The sequence below is a fragment of the Poeciliopsis prolifica genome, unplaced genomic scaffold (genome assembly GCF_027474105.1).
Source record: "Poeciliopsis prolifica strain line A6 unplaced genomic scaffold, Auburn_PproV2 SCAFFOLD023, whole genome shotgun sequence".
NCBI classification, from domain to species: Eukaryota; Metazoa; Chordata; class Actinopteri; order Cyprinodontiformes; family Poeciliidae; genus Poeciliopsis; species Poeciliopsis prolifica.
In genome coordinates, this window is record NW_026562398.1 from 1,854,087 (window position 1) to 1,872,819 (window position 18,733).

An 18,733-nucleotide genomic window follows, 5' to 3' on the forward strand; every position below is an offset into this window, starting at 1 on the left:
CATCTTAAACAACATTTAAAAAGCTCATTTCTGCTTTGAGTTTAGCAACACCGCCACCAGATGAACAAAATAATCTTACTGTTTAGTTTGAATTAAGCTATTTTTTATCATTATTATTTTTTTTTTTAATTATTTGAACTTAACTAACACCATTCTGTTTTTGGGGGGGTTTTTTGGTGTTAAATTTACAAAACATTTGGTTCTATTTGTATTACCTACTTAAATAAAACCTAAAATGTTCACATTTTGTTTTAAAATCTGAGATTCTTTTTACTACATAGATATTCAAATTCAACAGTATTTGTTTTCTTTCTGGTCTACAAGTCAGAGTCCAAAGATATTCACATTAGGTCAGCCTGTTTAAGGGCAGTTAGCTATTCTCCTGCGATTTATAAATATGTCACAACAACAGGGCATCCGTGACATCTTAAATAGGCTCTCTGATGACATGTGACTCCTCTGGGGACCCATCAGACATTTGGGACAGTGGGGATGAAATGTGACAAACGCTGCCAATATTGCATGGGAGAGGGATAGAGACGAGAAGGTGGGGTGTGTGGGGGGCACAATCTTTGTCAGTCTATGTGTGGCCTAATTGTCACAAATGAGAGGGTTGTTTCTCAATTCAAATGGAAGGATGGCCACTCATCTCCCAAAAGGAGCTGTTCAGATTTACGTTTTATAGTTTGACTGTATTTTTCAAAGTGGTGGGGCGCGAGCCCTACCGCTTTTATATCTATGGATGAAAACAAATGGTCAAATTTGCTTGTAGCAAATGGTTTTGTGTCAGGCTACAGTGGGTAAAGAAGCCTAAATCGTCCCTCCTGACTGAGTAAGGAAAATTGTATAAAATAGGTAATACTAAGTGAATGCTTTGTTTTTAGATTTTGCTTTAACTCAGATATAACTATGCTTTTGATTTTCAAAGCAGAAGTGTAATGCAACATAATCTCCCTGGTGTGGAGACTGTGAAATTAACTATCTGTAGCTCAATTTATTATACTGCTTTTACAAAGGAAAAATAATTGGTGTTGCTTATTTTGAGTGTATGGAATGTGGAATTACAGGTGGTTTAAATAAGTATTACAAACCTAAACCTCATTTGAGTTTATATCTTACAAAAACATGTTCTTGAGAAAATTAATTTCAGTAGTTATGTTAGAATTATGCATGACTGTGATACAGAAAGAAACAATCTCAACAGATGTAGGAAGGGGTGTATTGTTTATCATTATCAATTTTTAAAAAGAGCCTTAATAAAAACTCTGCTTTATCCTCATAATGACAAATACTAATTAATAATATTGCCATCCCCAAAAATCAACTGCATGTTTGGGAATACAAGTGCAGTTTCCACTCTTCTTTGAGAGCAACAACACATATAAAAATGAAATGACATGTATTTATTGTGTGATGTCAAGCAGTACTACTGTATTGACGAGGTAATGGCTAAGTTTTATTTGTAATGCAAATGTTTCTGTTTATGGGACTTTGTCTATGATATTTGCATTCTCAAAAAGCAGGTGATCCTTTTTTTAAACACATTTTATAGTCACTTTAATCATCATCAAAATAAATACTGAAAGATATCACAATATATTCTAAAAATTTGAAGTTCATCTTGCACAGCACTGCCAAGGTTAGAGCAAGAATACATAAACATATATGGATCGTAACAAAAGTTGGAATGTGTGCACTGGGCACACAAGTCATTCAATAGCCATCTTAATGTGCCCCTTTGAAAAATTCTTGACAAACAGGATGATATAATTTGTAAACCTCGTAATACTCAATTGTTTCTACTTTTTTTTTCACAAAAGGTTCTACAAAAGAAAAAAAACTCACAATTAAAACAAAAGATCCAAAGGCCCCTGACACATACATCTGAAAGTAAAACCAAATCTTGTAAAGAAACATTACAAACTATTAGAGAGGGACATCTTGCTGCCTGTTCTCACCTTTTGTCTCTTGCCGACTGAATTTTTCTTCAGACAAACACCCTGCACTACTGACAGTGCTCTGCCACTCTCACGACAGCCCAGTGTGGTGCAGGAGTGCGGACAGACTGTGTGATGTCTGTAAACATTTGTGTTTGCTCTCAGTGGGATAGAAAGGGAGTGATTTCATTAGCATGGCTCGAAGCTTTGAGGTATGTTTGTGCGCTTTTCTCCGACCCAACAGTATAGTACTAAAACCATATGCCCTAAAGTGTGTACCTCTGCCTAATGCATCTGACAGCGCTGTTTTCTCTAATTAAACTCTCTTTGTGTGCAGGCTCAATGTGTCTGAGCCACGTTGCGGCACTCTTAACTCGCGCACACACAGACTTATCTTACAACAGGGGCCTTGAAGGAAAAATAACATACTTCAGCTCTTGCTATGCTTATCATAAAGTGTAGGGTTTATTATAAAGGGCATCATAATTTCTTCACACATAGAGTTTTTAAGTTTTAGACTGGAAGCTGCATCAATATTTATTTGTTTATTTTGTTTGTGGGCAAGCAGTTGTTGATGAGGTTTGGGTGAATAACAAACCTACACATGTATGTCGGAAGAAGATGGTGCATAAAAAGAGAGCATGCTGAAAAGAAAAGTGCCAGAGGTAGCACCACAAGAATGCCCCCGCCACAACCCCCCAGAAAACCATCCACTCCAACTTCTGCGCTTCACCATGGCATCACACTTTGTCGTCCCTCGCAGCCCCGCCCTGTCGGAAGCGATGAGCTGTTGAGTCAGTTGGTTCTGAGGAGCCATGTGATTCGGGGTGACGTTGCTGCAAGTGCACTGGTATGGGCCAGAGCCTTTCATTTGTTAATCAGATGTCCAAAGGAGGGGCGGGGGGCTGGAGAGGGAATATCTGCTTACATGTGTCTGCGTGTTTTTCTACTTTCTGTACATCGGTGCCTGCAATTTGTGCTTATATGGTGGAAAAAGCCCATGAAACATTGCAGAGCTGCAAAGTATTTTGCGTGTTGCCACAAGGTGCCTCTGATCCCACTCGTGGTGGACACCGGCAGTGTGACAGGGGCCAAATGAGGCCTAGCTGGAGAGATTGAACCATCAGATAACAGCAGTCTGAGCCGCTATTGAATATTTTGTCATATTCATCCTTGAATACATCCTGTTTGAATTTTCTTTATGGAGCAGTTATTCATAACTATTAGGTGCTTAATATTACTGCACTGCTTGTCAATTTTCTTCTCATCTCTGTGTTTTTCTCTAATTCTTCCTGTATTCCCTCGCCCCTAAAACCACTGCATTCATGACGCTCGCTCCTTCTCTTTTAGCTTGTTTTATCTTGACAGAGGATATGAGCTGACAAACAGGGGCAGTCGTTACAGTACCACTGCCTAATCTCTGTAATGGCCTCACAGATATGGGACTGGTGGTGAGCAAACATTGAAAGACACATACCCAAACACACCTCAAGTAACTGGACAAACGAACATGCCGAGCCCTGAGGTCAACAGTCATCTTAATGTGTAACCTCCTTTCCGATATAGGCTGCACTCGGTGTGTGTCCTTTTTTCTATAAACGCCGCTTACACACAAACAGAGAAATGTCTAATCCTCATTTTCGAGACCTGACGTGGAGAGCGGGTGTAATTAACCCTAACCCTAACCCTAAAGGCTAAATGCCCCATAAAGTGCAGTGTAGAAATATTCCTACTTCTAGAACTCTTCCACATTTTGACACATTGCAAACAGAAACACTGATGTATTTTATTGTGATACTATGTGATATTAATTTGTGATATCATCCGAAATTAACACACACTTCAAAGTAACCTAAATAGTAAATAAAGTTTACCTTTGTGTACAGTAATTCTGTATAAATATTGCTCTTTTATGAAAACCTCAGAGGTTTATCAGACAGTATTCATTGTCTAACAGTTACTACATAAATTTGAAGCAAACTTTTGCAGTAGAACAATATAAAAAATGAATTAGTCTCTGTTAAGTCCATCATGTGAAAACACAAAGGGTTCTAAGACATGGCTGTCCACCCAGACTGACAGACTGAGCCAGCAACCATAATGGTAACTCTGGAGGAGCTGCACAATTCAACAGCTCAGGGGAGCGAATCAATCAGAGTTAAGACATTCTTAGTCATGCTCATCACAAACCTGGTCTGTATGGAAAAGAGAAAACAGCAAGCCTAGGGTTCAATAAAAACCATTTAAAATGTCACAAACCATATATATAACTAAATATAACTATATATATTTAGTTTTATATATATATATATATATATACATATATATATATATATATATTCCCTCCCTTTATTCTGGTTCTTATCCTCTGAGCTCAGGTCCTCTACCAGAGGCCTGGGAGCTTGAGGGTTCTGCACATTTCTGGACTGAGATGTCTGATGTTGTTCCTGGGATCTGTTGTAGTCACTGCTCCTGTCTGGGGGTTACTGCCCGAGGGCCCCGATGACCACAGGCACCACTGTGGTCCTCACCTTCCAGGCCCTCTCCAGTTCTTTCCCTGAGGCCCTGGTATTTCTCCAGTTTCTCGTGCTCCTTTTTTCTGATGTTGCAATCACTTGGTATTGCTACATCTACCACAACAGCTTTCCTCTGTTGTTTGTCCACTACGACAATGTCTGGTTGGTTGCCATTATCATTTTTTTTACCATATATATTTTTTACCATATATATATATATATTATATATATATATATATATATATATATATATATATATATATATATATATTTCATCTCTTGCCCATTTCCGTCTTGTTCCAGTAGCCCATTTGTCATCAAGGTGCTCTGGTTCCCCAGCACCTGACGCAGACCTTGTTTGGCCGGGCGACGTCTGAGCCGGCATGTTACGCAACTTAGTATCTCTCATGGTATGAGGTAGGCAGTAGCTTGAAGAGTCTTGCCTAAGGACCCAGACTGGATTCGAACCCTGCCCTCTCTGGTGATATACTGATGCCTTATGTATTGAGCTATCCAGTCAGCTAATCCAGTCTGCGGCTAATATATATAAAAAACTAAATATAGGCCAATTCCTAAAGAAAACCTGTCAGGGACTGGTGAAAAACTGGATATCAAACATGCATAATTCATGAATCTGCTCATGAATCCAAAACCGGTTTAATTATTTATAAAAAGTACATTTAGAGTTTCAGACATCAATGCAGTTGTTGACATTTTATTCTCTTGAAATTTGCACAGTTTTCACAGGAGTGCCAAGTTATATATTTGCTTGGACAAATTTTGTTGAGCTATTGAGTTTTCCTTCATCATAATCATCATCACGATGTCATAACCATCATTATGTCATTCTTTGGGAAAGTAGCCATCAACGCCTGCTAAACATAGCATATTCATGTGCTATAATTGTCTAGTCAAAGTTCAGATCTAAATCCAATTCAGAAGCTGCGGCAAGACATGAAAGATGATGATCACAGACACCCTCAGACTGAGATTGAGCTAGTTTGAAAAAAATGGGCAAACATTTCAGTTTTTTCTATGAGAAAAGCTGCCAGAGACATAAACTGTAAACAAGTTGTAGATGCATCTGCAGCCAAAGGTGTTTGTACAAAGTTGTAACTCACATGGCTAGGTGCTAGTTTTGTTGATCTGTTACATAAATCTCCCCTAAAGGCATTGGGTTTGTGGTTAGAGTGAGAGAAAAATCTTGGTCTGCACCAATTTCTAAAACCAAAAGTTCAAAACCCAACATGCCCCAAAAAAGCCATTATGTCCCCACAAACCAAGTCATATAAAATCACACACACATGCCGAACCAAGCACTCCTTTCTCTGCTCAGTACCAGCTGAGGAGCACCATGATTTTGTAGGGAGCAGGGGGAGCTCGTTATCCTCATTAATTAATGACAAAAGCGATGTAATTGGCCATCCATAATCCTCCATGTGGAGACAGTGTGACAGGCAGGGCTGGGACTGTTCTCAACAGCAAGAGCAACTCATAAACACAGAGAAAATTAAGACACATTTGTCCTGTTTTTGTGTGTGAGTATGTGTGTTCAGCTACTGATGCGCCGAAATTTCAGTTTCATTTTTAGTAGCAAAGATTTTGAATAAATGTAAACACATTTTGGATCCTATTACTTCAGTTTGATTCCTCACAAGGGAAGAACAAAATAAACATACACATACTTACATGCAGTACAAGAATGGCAGTGATATTCCGAGTCCACAGCTTGTTGGACTGTTTGAGGCTCCACTGGGCCCAGACTCGGGTGCCAGGCTGCAACATGCTATATCCCCCACCACGTCTGGATGAAAAGACAAGATTAATGGCACTTCCTGTCGCAGACGATCTTGCACTAGCCTAATTAAAACCACTGGAACACGCGCATGGCCAAGGATCAGTAGCTTTTAATGAGGAGCTTGTAGGCTGATTTGAGCCTCATTTTCTGCTTAATAAGGCCGGTTTAAAAAGTAATTTTGGAGGGATGTGACTCTTTTAAACCTGCTCATTATCAATGATAGCACTTCACTTAAGTACTTTCAGGAAACGCTGTGTTTAATTAATATTGTGTCGCGCACAAGGATTAGCTGACAGCCCAGAATGTTGGAATGCAAGCAAGTGAGCAAGGGAGCTAGAATTGATGAAGAACTTTCAAGGGCACTGATTTCATTAAGCAGCTTCATTACAGCCCAAATAACTCTTCATGTCATTTCAATGCTCCAATCCACACACACACACACACACACACGTACATGCGCAAGCATGCATACACACACATGTACACATCCCTCTTTATTTTAGAGGAAGGTAGATTTCCTTCCACTGATTTTAATAAAAAACATTTTAAAAAAACATTTTTTGTGTAATATTGAGTAAGCAAACTCCTGTTTTGTCATTTCAAATATAGTTTTTATTTGCTTTATTCTTTTTTTTTTACAGCATTTTCATTGGAAGCTTATCAAAACAAAGCTTTTAAGATCATTCAGTTTAAAAGCTTGAGAAGGCTGCCTAAACTTTCATTGTGCTTCTCTAACCCGCCTAGAAAGCAGAGTCTACAAAAGCTCCTACAGTCTTTTCATCTCATTGTGATAATCTTCTTAGCCCCCTGACTCCAATGCTAAACATGTATACAGTAGAAAAGCATTAGGCCATAGGGACTTTCCTCTCTGGAAGACAAATTGTAACATACAGGCAGCCTGAACAACCATAACATGAGTTCTCAAATTTCACGTTTGAAGGTCAAATTAAAATTTTACATAAGGTTAAAAATTTAGTGCAACTTCTGTAGAGATAAGTCCCCCTTTTAAAAAAAAAAAAATTGCAGACAAGTAATGCATAAAATAAACAGCATTTTAAGCCTCCACTTGTTTGTGACCCTAAGCAACTCTAATTTATGATAGAAAAGCATCATGGGAGTTCTAATTATGTAAGGAATTTGAATTTAAATTTGATCCACTTTATTACATTTCATGCCTCTCTGAATAAAGGGTCTTTCTTTATATGCATGCAAAAAAGAAAAACTTGAGCCTGCGACAGAAAACTGTAGAGAAAAAATAAATAAACAAAATATGCACCTAAGGCCCTTTGGCATTATTAAATTAACAATAAGGTTTTTTCATAATTAAATTGTCCCCATTTTACTTTTTTTCACAATAAAATATTTTACAAAGTAACATTTTATTCAACCTGAAAACGTATCTAATTATGTAACAACTTATTAACAGTTCAAGAACAGGGAAGAGTGGAAGGCAGGACTAATGCACCTCACAAAATAAGGTGCACGGACTGAGAACTGGATGGATGGATGGATGGATGGATGGATGGATGGATGGATGGATGGATGGATGGATGGATGGATGGATGGATGGATGGATGGATGGATGGATGGATGGATGGATGGATGGATGGATGGATGGATGGATGGATGGATGGATGGATGGATGACGGACGGACGGATGGACTGGCAGATGGATGTGACAAACTGATTATTTCAGGACAAAGCCAAAGCTTTAGAGAGATCAGGACTTCTTACAGAGTATGCTCACACCCACTTAAAAAGATGTGCATAATCAAGGTAAGAAATGTGGCAAAATTACATCAGCTTGTTCAGAATGAATGGGCCAAAATTCAAGCAAAATGTACCTAATGAATTTCCTCACAGAGGAATAGTAAACGTTATTTCTGCTTTATTCTTTTTGTCTATGTATGCCAACTTCTAAATTTGAAGAAAGTTTGCAAAACATCTCTGAAACAACTCTTTTTCAGGGATGTTAGAAATCCTGGCTGGCATTTAGTGAAAATAAATTATTTTGATAATGTTATGTTATGTATCTTTTTTTTTTTTTTTTTTTACAGATTGAGATTTTTCTCTTGTCTCATGAGCGATAAGAAAAACAAAAAACAAAACCAAACGTGTTTTGCATATGACTCATTCTGGAATCTGAGGGAACGGTGAAGACAGAGAAAACTAGGCGCTACATTTCAGTAAAGAGATCAACTGGAAGAGAGATGTGCTCACTCTAATCTCCACAATGGGGACCTGCTTACATGATTTTTGGCTTGTCTCGCTGATAGCATTCGCATAGTACAACATCCTATCAGGTAATATCACAGCCTTTGAAGGATTAGAGGGAATAAGAGGGGTTTTATTCTGCTTTGCAGAGGGGATGATTCTGCTGAAATGTTCATACATTTTCATACTAATATAGAAATGGATTCTGGGAGTGGTTTGAATTAGGAAGTTTTTTTTCTGGACGCCACAAGAGAGAAGAGAGTGATTTTGAGTGATTAAAAAAGAGGGAGAAAGAAAAGAAACAAAGACAGAGAACAAGAAAGAGAGAGAGAGCGAAAATCAAACTGACTATAAGATGTTACAAGGAAGAAGAGAATCAGAAAAACATTATGTAACCAAGGATCCCTGTAAGATAGAAGGATCTGGAAGCTTTTTGATTTTGATAACTCTTATTGTAGTGTCATGAGCAAGGTGAAGACAATGCTGTGGATTAAGGCAACTAATGTTAATCCTGTAATGCAGGAGCTATGCATAAGCCATGGCTCCACCTTGTTGTTCTCTGTTCATACACAACAAATAAGAGGATAATAATGGTGGCTGGGATCCCTGGAAAATTCCATTGTTCTCCATTTGTTTTTGGTTCTGAGTCAAAAACACCTCTTGTTTATCACTGTGCTCTCCCCTGCTGTCTTTGTTTTCCTAGGAGAAATACCTAGAAGAAGAGGAGAGCCTACGAGAGTCACACTAACTGTGTTGCTAACGTCACCTTGTTAAAAAACAATATTGTTCTCAACTAATGAATCAATTAACTTATTTAACTGCAAGGTTGCTGTATATAAATCATTCATTATCAATGCTCTGCTAACCTTCCGGAGTTATCTCGGTGGTCCAATTGTTGTCCCCCAGGTCTCCTGTCTCAAGGTTGATCTGCATGGAGGATGGACAAGAGACAGCTGCCCATCAGTCTCCTGCTAGAGCAGGCCATTAGAGAAGTGTTTGTGTCTATGTGTTTGTCATTTACAGGTTTAATTAGACAGGGGTGTTAATGGCTGAGATGACTTTGGGGGCCGAGGATGAATGACACCCGTTCATCTCCGGCTGCGGGGCCACAATATGTTTCGCTAAGAGCCGAGGAAGGGAGGGAAAGACGGAGACGTGTGATGGAAGACTGGAGATAAAGCAGAGGAAAAGAGTGAAGGGTGAAGGGAGGGTCACGCTGATATTATTTATGAACGGATGGCTCCATATGTGCCAATATGTGCATGTATGTGTGTGGGTTTTGTTAATGGAGCCCCATAATGTAACTCTGCTGGTCCAGGTCACCTGCCGCTCCCTCTGTTGTGTTAAGGATTATCCCAGGAAGTGAAGTGGAGCAACAGTAATCTGAAGTATGCCTCTTTCTGTAAGACTGGCAAAGGGTTACTGACACACACAAATAAATTACTTGGCACTTTTAGTTAAGATGCGTACTAATGCCACTATTGAGGTTCCCTCACTAATCCATTTAGAAAGAATCAGACATCAGATTGTATTTGAAGTGGATCAAAGTTTTCAAGCTATCTAAAGTTTTCTATATAGTTATTTTTGATAAGCATAACTTTTCTTAACATTGGACGTTTTTCATCACTGAATAAATATAATTCAGCTTTAAAATGTACCTTTCGCCAATCTTTACCAGCATTACCAACAAATTTGTGAGCATCTATAAGTGTTGCCCTTTCCCACTCACACACACACACATGCATGCATACACACACAAAACAAGTTCCTTATTCATCTGTGTCCAGTTAAGGAGATGGATATGAGTGTGTGTTCTACACGTCATGTGTTTTTCGATATTCTGATTGTTAATTTAAGAGAAAGATGAGATGAAGGGCTTATTTCTGAATTAGAACAATAAAACCACATTTTTCTATTTTTATGAAGGACTCAAAATCTCAAAATAAAATCTGTTTTCTTATTTCTGCAATAGGAAAACAGATAGATTACGTTCTGCCGTTTGAGGTGATGGACTTGATCATAACTCATCATTTTCTGGAAAACAAGTAGATCAGTGACAAACTAAAATGCAGCAGGACATTTCATAATGAAGCTGTTGCTTTGTAAATATCCACACAGGTGCCTCTGTGTTGCAGCGGGTGCAACAAAAACATGTTTTCCTCCCTAAACACACTGCTCATAAGCAAATTGATTTATTGTTGCTGAAGAATGAAAACACGGAAGGTTGCTAATCCAATCCTGTCCTTCGTAATCTTTTTTTCTATTAATATTTCAAACAATAAAAATTGGGCTTTGCAGTCTAAGCCGGGGAATTAAACTGCACACACACGCACACAGACATCTTTGCATCACTTCATAGGACATTACAGTACATTATTCCTAAGGTTTTAACCCAAGCCTAAAACCAGGTCTTCATATGCCATCATTATGACGACTCCAAAGGAAAGAAAAACCTCACAATCAGGTTTTGTAAACAGAATTATGCCACAGCATGAGAAATACACTCATTCACACACACACGCGCACATGCCTTCCTGATCTTCCTCATGAGGTGAACATGGGGATTTGTGATAATGTCCCAGCTCCCTTTTCATTTTAATCATGACAATGGGATCAGGCAAGCCGGTGGGGCGGGCCCAGCCGGGGTTGGTTGATTGTTCTGATTGAGTTTTCTTTGTTTGGTAGATATGTAATACAGTCCGTTTAAGAGGATTTGATGAGAGGAAGGAGGTTATTGTGTGATTTAATCATGTTCAGAGGTGAGCCTTCATTTGTCCACCTCACAACAAGCAGAAAGTGGTTGCAATTTGTCCGCATGGGCAGCAGAAAGTTGCTGGTGTCACCACCGTCTTGATGCATTGCTGGAAACTGTGGAGACTTTTGCAGTGCATGCCTGTGATGGAAAGGCTATGCTTCTATATTTGGAAAAGAGGTATCTTTCTCTGTCTGTTTTAAGAATAAAATAAAATCAAAATACTTATTTGTATTGTGAGGAGCCATCAGCATTTGATAGTACAATTGCCTTGTAGCAAGATGGACTGAAGTGACTTCTTTCTATCACACAGTCACATGTTCTACATGTACATACATGGTTCTCTGCAGGTTCTTCTTCTATTATGTTTCAGTGGCCCAAAGAGCTAAGGAAGGCTTTTTTTTCCATGTTATAAAGTAGGTTATAAAGTACCTTTTCTTTTTTTACTTTTGATCCCTAAACAGCATTAAACAGCACAAATATTGTAATCAGTCTTGTATCAGAGAACTATCAAGGAATTAATTTTATTTGACCAAATTTCCAAAAATCTAAACAATACTCTGATATTGCAGTAAACTGTAAGAAAAGAAGAATGAACAGTCTAATGGACTGTATGGATACCTATTGAACCTTTTCATGTTCTGTTAATTATAACAACAAACTTTAGTGTTTTATTAAGATTGTATCCAACCAATATAATATATATGGTATTGCAAATGGAAGGAAATTTGAACGAATGTGAGGAAACGTGTTCTGCATTTATCCACTGCTTTGTTTAAATACTATTCACTTAAATGACAACCAAAAGTCTTTTGTGTCTCCACAAGCTTTGTGCATCTTGATGCAAAAAAAAGTATTAAAGTATTTAGCCCAGAAAGATGCATTTATTTTAATCTGACCAAATCACATTTTTCCAGTTGTTTGTGATTTTCTCTACATGACTTCTAGAAAACAAGACTTCTTGTGTTTTGGGTTTTTTTGTTTTTGGTTTTTGTTTTATTTTAAGTACTCTCTTCTTGCAACTTTTTCGTGAAGACCAGATTTGTTCAGATGGGCTCAATAATTGCCCTTTTCAACCAATTCTCGTACCTTGTATGTGGATATCTGCAGCTCCTCCCGAGTAACCATGGTCATTTAGTTGATTTCATAATTAATGTTATCCACCTGTCAGCCTGCTGACATGGAGATGATGTCATTATCATCTCCTAGATGATGTTCATTGTTTAATTGCTCTCCAACAAACACGACATTTACACATAGAAGTATTTACTGTGCAGAATTGGTTTGCTCAGATTTTAATTTGTAAAATATTTTAAAATCCATTTTTCATTTTCCTTCCATTTCACAATGACCCATACCTTTATGTTGTCTATTGAATAAAATCCTAATAAAATACATTGAAATGTGTTTGTGATGAATGTAAAATAGTTTGTTTGTACTTTGTGTTGAAATAATCTGAAATACTTTGAGTACTCTCTCATGAAAAGTGCAAAGCCTGAATTTTAGAGAATAACTTTAAAAATAGCATTGAAAGTAGGAAACGTCCTTTGTTTGTTCAGTAGATTCAACCATATTGAATTTACTTGTAGGAGTTTTACTTTCTGTCTTTTCATTAAAAATGGTAGTGCAATAGAAAAAGTGTATGAGCTGAAAATTTATATCTTTGAAGTCAGGTTTTAGTGATTTAAATTTTTTTATCCTGGACAGGATGTTATAAGGATTTGTTAAAGGAGCAAAGAATATGAGAAAAAAGTATGACCCAGAGAAAATAAAGCATAGCATCAATAGAAATAGTTAAATTCATAAAATATCTTGTCATCTAATCTATATCCATTCCCTTTCTGAAAATAAATAAATTTTTCACTATTGTTATTTTTCACACCTTCTATATTTATATAATATATGTTTTAAGTGTCAGTGTATCCAACCGTTGTCCTAAATATCTTCGTAAATGATGCTTTCCTCATATCTAACTGGTCTCGCCGTCTGCCATCATGAGGATTAGAAAGGCTCAGGTGGGGGGTGGGAGATGATCCCTTTCTCCTCATGTTCACTCTCATTCTTAAATTTCGCCTCTCTGATCTTCTGTAGCATCAGTAAGATGAATCATCAAAGGATAATCACCACTTAAAGGTGAACTGACCTACAGGAGCAGCAGCACCACAGAGACATAAAGTCAATCAAACATTAAATAAAAGCAGTGTGTTGTAGCTTTTGTCCTGCATGCGTGTGTGCGTGTGTGTGTATGGGTGACACACAAACCCAGAGGCATGAGGGTGTTAACCCGAGCATTAGCTTTGCTCAATTTGTGGCTTTCCCTCCATCAGCAGCAGTATTATTTACATGAGTCCCAGCAGGGTGCTGCTCCTGGTCCAACACTCAGCTGCTTATTGTGCCATATTTTGACATGACAGTTTAATCAAGACCGAATGAGAATTACATGCATGCAAATTCCTACTTTGTTGAAGACTCTGTTTGGCAAACATCAAGAGGTTATCACTGAAATTTGACAAAAACATATGATTGTTAGATAGATTTTCCTGATTGGTTTCGGTTTCCTGGGTGTAATATCTGAGTATTAATATTCATTTTTTAACAGTGTGCCCTTAATGACTTAATCCTCTTATGCTCCCCCAGTGCTCCTAAAAAAGAGGGTCATCCTGTGTATGTCTAAGTGTGTCTGTGTATTTACAGTATGGGCTTATATGTGCTGATAAATATCATGTGAAATCGCTCACGCTCTTGACTCTAATGTGCCCTGATACAGCCGCTGTACTCCACCCAAATACACCGACGCCCCGTGACCTCTGTAAACGAGTCAGCCCCCGCTCTGCACCTCCTCTCAGCCCTTTCACAAACACTCAAAACCACATTGGATTTATGTCAAATCACATGCAAAGTATTTATTAATGCAGGAAATACCCAGGTGAGGTCTTTAAGATGTGCTTGACGGGTTTTTGTTTGTGTGTTTAAAATAATTAGCTGGATGAGCTTCTGCTTTCGATGTAGTTTACGCATCTGCAAAACACTTTGTCTAAACCCATAGTTGTAAATTTCAGTCTTCTTCCTGCGTCAGGCATTTTGCATCCTCCCGGCTGCATAGAAGTTTTGCAGTTGCCTTGCTGGCTGGTTGAGAGTGACTGGTTGGCTTAGCGTCAGCTGCTAACCCAGCCAGGCTCAGCTCTGATTGCTCCAGATTAGGAGATGGGGCACTCTCAGAGCAACTATGATCCATATTAAAGCTGCATAAAATGAAAATTGCAAAGATTTAGTGGTGGATCATAGGCCAGAGAGAATTTAATCACCACCAGTCTGTGTGTGTGTGCACAACTGTGTGCAAAAGTGTACGAGTGTATATGCAGCCCTCCACATAATACATGAGCACTGGTGACATGAGGATTATTGATGTAGGCTGTATTTACTTATCAACACAGTGTTCAACAATGTTGCAGGACTGTTTTTTGTGTGCAGCAGTTTTTCTCTGCCTTCGGTCTCTAAAATCATTATGATGCAAACCAGAAAAAAAAAAAAAGAAAAAAAGAAACTGCCGCAAATCTGTGTCTTACATTTTGGAGAAAAACGTGGGGTGTCTACAGTAAATAAAAAAAGGAAAGTATTTGTTCTGTGTTGGTGTTTGAGTGGGCGAGAGAAAGAGAGAGAGAAAGAGAGAGAGAGAGAGAGAATGTGTGTTTGAGCACAGCCGGGGATGATGCTGTTCTGGTGTCCTCAACACTTGTAATCTCCCTAAAGCTTTAAATACTGTTACACAGTATTCGAATGGTACTCTAGTAACTGAGAACTGGAGAAAGGTCCAAAATTGAGTCATTAGATTTCAACATTGCAGAAAAAAGTAATAACCAGGCCCACAGGGTACAATCTATCCATTCAGACCTTCTGATCCTGTTGGCTCTGGGTCCACATCAAAGTAACATCAAATATCAATTGATGATTGAATTAAGCTATTAGTCCCAGTTAAAGATCCAGTAATTTCTAGTTTGTGCAGGCAGTAAGAAGAAGAAGAGAAAAACATGTAGCATCCTTAAGAAGAGATGAAATTTAAAACATTTTTGGGAAATCTATAATTTTTTATTTTTTTATCTTTTGCTTTATTACATAGAATGCGCACATTCTCACATCAATACACAGACTGGGAGGCAACTTGGTATAAAGTGCATTGCCCCACATCGGTATGTGGAATGGAGCTTTCTGATAGTAAGACAATATTTTTCCCACTGAGCCACATTGTTTTTGATCCTGGTTGCCTGTTGACCTCACTGCCACAAATATTTTTTCAAACATTGTGAACATTAGTTGTTATGCTTGTTTTTTGATGACCGTTCGAGTTATGGTAGAACTGAATCTGTATCTGCATTTAGAGAAGCTTCACAGCAAGAAGCTCCTGTGGGTTCAAATGTTTTGGGCCTTTATGCATCACAAAACAAAATCTGTGAACCAAATAAATTGAATAAAATGTTGTAAATATCACTCAATAGAAACATTTACAGTACTGCCTGTACATAATGTGTGATAAAATCCACACAATATTTAATCTAATGAGGATTTTAGCTTGTAAAAGTAGAAGTTTCTCTTCTAACCATTGATGATTGCATAGTTTAATTAACTCTGCTCAGAGTATCAATATTTAAAGTCTTTATTTCTTTATAGTGATCTGCTAATGTGTGCTCACCTGTTTGCGCTGCTGCTACATCTGAACACACAAGAACATGACTTAATTACAGATTTCTACTTTTTCTCATTTTTGGTGCTTCTGATCCCATTTTTCTTTCTTTCTTTCTTTTTTATGTATTCTCTCTTTCTTTCATCCCATATTTCTAAATCTCTTTCCAAGAGAACATTGTGTGTATCCGCATGATTGTCATACACACAAATGTGAACCCTCCTTCACACACACACACACACACACACACACATGAACAGAACGCAGACTTAGATTGAGCAGATGGTCACCGTATTCATTTTTTTTTTTTTTACCAGACTAACATTAACCATTCATTATAGACAGCAGACTAAGCCAATCCCACATCCGCCCCCGTGCAACACGTACACACACACACATGCTCACACGCACAGCTAATGTCCAATAATTTTGCCATTAGCTCAGTAACGGTCCCAAAATCTTGCATGCCCCTCAGTCAGTGTTGATAGTCTCTCCTTCCAGACGGTCCCGGCTCTGCTCTGACTCAATCTGTTGACATTTCTGATTCCCCATGACTCAAATGCTTCTCCTTCATTTCAGCTCCCCTCAACAGGAATGAGGAGCATCTGACGATTCCCTCTGCCTCTCGTTCTATCCAATCCATGTTTTTTTTTTTTTTTCTTCCCTTTGTTCTTTCCACTTTCACTGTCTGGTTTCTTCTGGCAGCTTCCCCATCAGTAGGAGACACAATCACACAATTGCTTTGCCTTCTCTTCTTTGTTTCTCCGCCGGTCTAATTTAGACCACCTCTTCACTTCCATCTCTCTGAAATAAAACAGAACCGAACTAAAACCTATTAGGTGGTAAATCAGGTTTAATCTCTGGCTTGAAGAAAAGATGAACATTAATCCACATCTGTTCTTACAACTGTTTGCCACTCAAATTTCAGACTCCATCAGGCCCTGATGTCAAGCTGCATGCTGATGATTATGTATGCATGGTGGGAGGACAAAAGACAAAAGAAGTGCAATAATGCCAAGCAGACTAATATGTGCAAGCAAATCACATTATTTATATGACTTTGTGCATGCTCTAAGACGATGCAATTAAATCTCCTCCATGCGTTTCTTTGGCCACCGCCTGTTTGTGTGGTCTGAACGGAGCAGGGGCTCAGAACTCCAACACACTTAAGCTAATGAGAATTTTAGCTGCAGTATCAAAGTGTTGTGAATTAGTGTGTCTTAGTCATTGGACGGACATCAATTGCACACACAAGCCTCGAAACTGGAAGGCCTTAATCAGCTCTCTTTATGAAACTCCACCAACCATGCACTCAGACATTTAATATTATAATTCCACATCTTAATTTGATTAAGATTTTCCTTTTATACATTTATTCATATACATTTTTTTCTCTGGGCCTGGCCTAGTTAAAGTGGTATCCCTTTTGTCAGATTTTATTTTACTTTCACCCTTTACATTTGTTTTTTTTTTTTTTTTTCCAGTATTTGGTTAGGTCTGGGGACCAAAGGTCCTCTGTTACATTGAAGAAAACAACAACATCCAAACTTTATTAAAACTGACAAGTTGCAGGATGATTTACATGTGAGGGGTAGTTTCTGGCTTATGCTAATATGTTGATTTCATGCTACAAACTGAAATGAAAGCTATACCTCAAATCTTTACTACAAAAGTGCACCAATAACTAGGATAAGGGGTTAAGACAGAAATTAAGTGAAACTTATTGCAATTTTGATGATTGTGATAAAAAATATTTAAAATGCTGTTATTCAAAAAATAAAAATAACATAAGATAAAGATGTTAACAAGATAAATAAAAAAATTACATTTTAAACAAAATTACAGGATTCTGAAAAGTTTATTTCTATGCATTCTCTACCTGGTTGGGTTTCCTTTTGCATGAATTACTGCACCAGTGCAGACAGTCAATCTACAATTTTGCTGAGATGTAATGAAGGACCAAGTTACTTTGATAACAGCCTTCAAATCAAAGCATAATTCCCTTCCAGAATTCTAATTTTGCTCTGGTGTTTTTGTATATTCTTCCTGCTTTTTTACACAAATAAAATTTTAAAATTCCCATGATGTGCCCATTTCATGATTAGCCCTAACATTAGGGTGATGTTAGGGCTAATCCTTAAGATTAAACCATGATTGCAGTTATCGTTGCACTTTCCAAGCAAGGGCTTGAAGACCAATTTTTCTTAGTACCTGCAATTTTTTTTCTTTTGTAGAGGAGAAGCAACCCCTCTACGATTTGATAGTGACCCCTAAGTAGTCATTTTTAAAACTGAATGTCAACCAGGTGACTGTAGAATTTAAAAGTAGATAAATTCAGACCAATAACAAGCAGACCAGATCTTCTGCATGGGATTTATTTGCATGGAGCCACTGCAATTCTAAGCAACCTCTTAAAGTGGAGGTTTTACAGACTGGCCTGTAGAAACAGATTTTTTTATTATAGGAAATGTATTCAGTGAAGACTGCATTCCCTGATTTATACATTTTACATTTTATGTGCTACAGAATTTGAACTGACTCCAGATTTCCCAAACCAGTACTTTGATGCCTTGCTCTCATAATCTCATACTGCTCTCATAACACTGAACACAAACTTTGGTGTGTTGCATCAGGCCTTCATGTGATAGACCAACACAAAATAGTGAACAGATGTGAAGATGAAATAATTCATGGTTTTCAATTATTGAAAAATAAAAATCTGAAAAGCACAATATCAATATGTAATCAGCTCTCTTAAAATCCATTGAAAATCCATCAAAACAATCAGAAGTCATCTAATTAGTAAGCTACATCCAACCCACGTGTCATTCGACATCA